Genomic DNA, 5,947 nt, shown 5'->3' with positions numbered 1-5,947 from the left:
TCTCATTTTCTCTCTTGCCTTCGCCACCGCTCCACCACCCCGGCCGTCACGCCACACCCCTGCAGGAACTCGATGAGCCCGTCACGTCCAATGGTACACCCGGGCTCCATGCCGCTTCTCCTCCGCCGTCGATACGAACCCCTCCTCCGATAGCCGCTCAGGTACCGTCCGCTCCTAAGATACTCACCATGCCCGATAGCTGTTCGGTGAATTGCCCGAGCTAATTTTTTCCCTTATTCTTTGAAGCAATGGATTCGGATATGGACTACATATATGAGCGAGTCATCCGATGAGGAAGACTACACGGATGAGATGGTGATGATGCAGGCACTGCTTGCAGACGCGGAACATGCGGACGAGCATGTTCTCAATTTCAAGGGATCATTCAAGGGTCATCGAGTGCTCAACCGCAAACCGAGCACGCGACCATTTAACGCTGATCGACGATTACCTTGCCCCCGATGCCCTCTGTTGGGGAACGAAGCATGAAAATCAAAAAAATTCCTACGAACACCCAAGATCTAATCTAGGAGATGTATAGCAACAAGAGGGGAGTGGTGTCTACATACCCTTGTAGACCGAAAGCGTTAACAATCTAGAGATCGTGGTTGGCGTAGTCGTACTCACGTCGCGATCCAATCCGATCCAAGTACCGCACATGCAACACCTCCGAGTTTAGTACACGTATGGCTCGGCGGCATCCTCTCCTTCTTGATCTAGCAAGCAGGGGAGAGGAGGTAGATGAGATCTGAACCAACACGACGACGTGGTGGTGGTGGCAGCGAAACTCCGGCAGGGCTTCTCCAAGCGCGTACCGGTGAAACGTGGGAGGAGTTGGGAGAGGTAAAGGGCCAGGGTCGAACGGGGCTGCCCCCAACACCTCCCCACCTTTATATAGGCGTGAATGGGGCTGGTGGCTTGCCCTCCAAGGCCCTAGGGTCGTTGGTCAAAGGGGAGGAAGGAAATCCTTCCTTTCCTTCCCCACAAATCGCTATCCCCCCTTTTTACGGATCCTGATCTTATCCCTTCGGGATATGATACTATTCCTTTTAAGGGAGGATCTTGGTGCACCTAGACCAGGGTTGTGGGGACTTTCCCCACTACCCAGGTTCATGTGGGTCCCCCAAAGCAGGTGGGCCCCACTCAGGAACCTTCTAGAACCTTCCCGGTACAATACCGAAAAAACTCGAACTTGTTCCGGAACCCCGATAACAACTTTCCATATATGAATCTTTACCTCTGGACCATTCCAGAGCTCCTCGTGATGTCCTGGATCTCATCCGGGGCTCTAAACAACCTTCGAACTTTCCACTATTAATATCTCAACACTACCCTAGCGTTACCGAACGTTAAGCGTGCGACCCTACGGGTTCGAGAATCATGCAGACATGACTGAGACTTCTCTTCGGACAATAACCAATAGCGGGACATGGATGCCCATATTGATTCCTACACATTCAACGAAGATCTTTATCGGTCACGATGTCAAGGATTCAGTCAATCATGTATGCAATTCCCTTTGTCTAGCGATATGTCACTTGCCCGAGATTCGATCGTCGGTATCTCCATACCTCCATACCTAGTTCAATCTTGTTACTGGCAAGTCTCTTTACTCTTTCTGTAATACAAGATCCCGTGACTAAACTCATTAGTCACATGAAGCTTCTTATGATGTTGTATTACCGAGAGGGCCCAGAGATATCTCTCAGTCACACGGAGTGACAAATACCAGTCTCGATCCACACAACCCAACAGACACCTTTGGAGATACCTGTAGAGCACCTTTATGATTACCCAGTTACGAAGTGATGTTTGATAGCGCACAAGGCATTCCTCGGGTATCCGGGAGTAGCATGATCTCATGGTTGAAGGAACAGATACTTGACATGAAGAAAGCTATAGCAAATAACTAAAGGATCTGATGCTAAGCTTACGGTTGTGTCTGTCCATCACATCATTCTCCTAATGATACGATCCCGTTATCAAATGACAACTCATGTCCATGGTTAGGAAACCATAACCATCTTTGATCAACGAGCTAGTCTAGTAGAGGCTTACTAGGGACACAATGTAGTCTATGTATTCACACATGTATTTAAGTTTCCGGTCAATACAATTATAGCATGAATAATAAACATTTATCATGGATGAGAAATATGATAATAACCATTTTATTATTTCCTCTAGGGCATATTTCCAACAGTCTCCCACTTGCACTAGAGTCAATAATCTAGTTCACATCGCCATGTGAGTAACACCCAATGAGTTATGGGGTTTGATCATGTTTTGCTTGTGAGAGAGGTATTAGTCAATGGGTCTGCAACGTTCAGATTCGTGTGTACTTTGCAAGTCTCTATGTAATAATGTAGATGTTGCTTCCACACTCCACTTGGAGCTATTCCAAATGATTGCTCCACTATACGTGTCCTGTTTGTGACTCAGAGTCAACCGGGTCGGTTTCAAAGCTTACATCGACGTAACCCTTTACGATGAACTCTTTATCACCTCCATAACCGAGAAACATTTCCTTGGTCCTCTTTAGGCACCTAAGGATAATTTTGACCGCTGCCCAGTGATTCACTCCTGGATCACTTCATACCCCCTTGCCAGACTCATGACAAGCCACACATCAGGTCTGGTACACATCATGGCATACATTATAGAGCCTATGGCTGAAGCATAGGGGACGACTTTCATCCTATCTCTTTCTTTTGCCGTGGTCGAGCCTTGAGTCTTACTCAACTTCACACCTTACAGTACGGGAAAGAACTCCTTCTTAAACTGGTCCATTTTGAACTCCTTCAAAATCATGTCAAGGTATGTGCTCTGTGAAAGTCTTATCTGGTGTCTTGATCTATCTCTATAGATCTTCATACCCCATATGTAGGCAGCTTTACCTAGGTCTTCCTTTGAAAAAGTCTTTTCAGACAACCCGTTACGCTTTCCAGAAATTATGCATCATTTCCAATCAACAATATGTCATCCACATATACTTATCAGAAATGCTATAGAGCTCTCACTCACTTTCTTGTAAATACAAACTTCTCCATAAGTTTGTATAAAACCATAAGCTTTGATCACCTCATCCAAGCGTGTATTCCAACTCCGAGATGCTTGCACCAGTCCATAGATGGATCGCTGGAGCTTGCATACTTTGTTAGCATCCTTAGGATCGACAAAACCTTCCGGTTGCATCATATACAACTCTTCCTTAAGGAAACTATTTAAGGAACCTTATTTTGACGTCCTTGCCAGATTTCATAATCATAGTACGCAACTAACATAATTATAACAGACTTAAGCATCTCTAGGGGTGAGAAAGTTTCATCATAGTCAACTCCTTGAACTTGTCGGTAACCCTTTGCGACAAGTCAAGCTTTATAGGCGGTGACATTACCATCAGCATCTGTCTCCTTCTTAAAGATTCATTTGTTCTCAGTGGCCTGCCGGTTATCGGGCAGGTCCACCAAAGTCCATACTCTGTTCTCATACATGGATCTTATCTCGGACTACATGGCCTCAAGCCATTTGTTGGAATCCGGGCTCATCATTGCTTCTTCATAATTTGTAGGTTCGCCGTTGTCTAACAACATGACTTCCAGGATGGGATTACCATACCACTCTGGTGCAGAACGTGTCCTGGTAGACCTATGAAGTTCGGTAGTAACTTGATCTGAAGTTTCATGATCATCGTCATTAGCTTCCTCTCTGGTTGGTGTAGGCATCACGGGAACTACTTTATGTGATGTGCTACCTTCCAATTCGAGAGAAGGTATGATTACCTCATCAAGTTCTACTATCCTCCCACTCACTTCTTCTGAGAGAAACTCCTTCTCTGGAAAGGACCATTCTTGGCAACAAAGATCTTGCCTTCGGATCTCTGGTAGAAGGTATACCCAATGGTCTCTTTAGGGTATCCTATGAAGACGCACGTCTCCGCTTTGGGTTCGAGCTTATCAAGATGAAGCCTTTTGACATAAGCGTCAAATCAAAGCATGAAAATCAAAAAAATCCTACGAACACCCAAGATCTAATCTAGGATATGTATAGCAATGAGAGGGGAGTGGTGTCTACATACCCTTGTAGACCGAAAGTGTTAACGATCTAGAGATCGTGGTTGGCGTAGTCATACTCGCGTCGCGATCCAATCCGATCCAAGTACCGCACGTGTAGCACCTCTGAGTTTAGCACACGTACGGCTCGGTGGCGTCGTCTCCTTCTTGACCCAGCAAGTGAGGGAGAGGAGGTAGATCAGATCTGAACCAACACGAGGCGTGGTTGTGGTGGCAGCGGAACTCCGACAGGGCTTCGCCAAGCGCGTACCGGTGAAATGTGGGAGGAGTTGGGAGAGGTAACGGGTCAAGGTCAAAGGAGGGCTGCCCCCAACACCTCCCCACCTTTATATAGGCGTGGAGGGGGCTGCACTAGTGAAGAAAAGCCTAGCTATGACATGCCAAAAACAGCCTTGCTGGCGTAGAAGCCCCACGCCATCAATATGGCGCGAGTGTTAAAAAATAGTGGTGGCGCTGGAGCCTATGTCAGCACTATTCTGTATACTAACGACGTTGGATTTAACCACATGACGACATTATGGACAATAGCTATGGCGTGTGACACAGTTCAACGACAGTAATAAGATAAATCTTCTCTGGCGTCGCGCAATGTCCGACGCCAATACTAGGGTTTTGAAAGCTGTAAAAAAATGTTGCCACGGCAGCATCATTTATTACGAATTTATATAAACACGTTTTTGTCCCACATTGATTTTGACAAGATATTTGCATTAATATATACACACACATAGTTTATTCACATGCGTACATATATTAACCAACACTGCTATATAGGTAGTTCTATCGATCATGATCACTTATTCACTAAACTAAACCATGCGTGCATATTACATCTTGTTCATTCAACCATCGTTACTACTAACACAGTACTCCTCTACTTTAGGGAAATTTTGAAGAATAGGAAACCCTTGCATGTCCATGGTGTAGGACAGAGATCCACACCGATCTCCAATCTTGAACTCGCAGGCTCTCAGTAGTTGGCTCCATTCATTAATTTCGAGCCGTGCATCTCGTCGTGGTAGTCATCCATCACGTGAGGCACAACACATCTAGGGAGCTTCTGTTCTTGAACTTGATAGTAACATAGTAAGCAATATATATATAGTAACACATACATACTGTGAGCTGAAAGAAGAATGTGTATATGAAAGCGATCAAAATCATCCCATGCATTTTCTAGAAATGTTGTTCTTGTTCAATGTGTGCACTAGTGGCAGGCGCGGTATATATAGTGCATCATTTGGACCAACTCCGTCTTGGACAAAAGGTCTTGCATGGCAAGGGATACACTAGTCAAAATGAAAAAAACAGAAATTACACACTGACACACGGATTATTACTGTATAATATTTGTAGTCACTTTGAAGCGTGAGGGAGAATCCATTATTGTTGTCAAGGTGAGGATCGTCGCACATTCCCCTAGTGTGGCGACAGTAGGGGCACTCTTCCATTTTGTGTTGCATTCATATAATTAAAATCAACATAAAAATCGGCATGAGCATTGCTAAAAACTGGACATATATATTGAGTGCCAGAAATTTGACGAAACGGAACTAAATCTACGTTTCGCCAAAACATTGGCAACTCTGTAGACATTCCCTGTAAAAATAGCGCGAGACACTTGCCGAGAGCAACGTGTAATATCACATATACATACATACATACATATATATATGCACACACACACACACCAAAAAAGTCGATCAATTCAAAATTATCACATATATATATATACACACACATTAAACACATTTGCACACATATAATACATTTCATCGATTCACATGTACACATAATGTGTGCATTTCATCACAATAATATGAACACTAGAACAAATCTACATGAAAATAAATTGGTAGAGGGAGGTCTTAACT

This window comes from Triticum aestivum, chromosome 1D (assembly GCF_018294505.1).
Source record: "Triticum aestivum cultivar Chinese Spring chromosome 1D, IWGSC CS RefSeq v2.1, whole genome shotgun sequence".
Lineage (NCBI taxonomy): Eukaryota > Viridiplantae > Streptophyta > Magnoliopsida > Poales > Poaceae > Triticum > Triticum aestivum.
Note: the sequence above shows the minus strand (reverse complement) of the source record.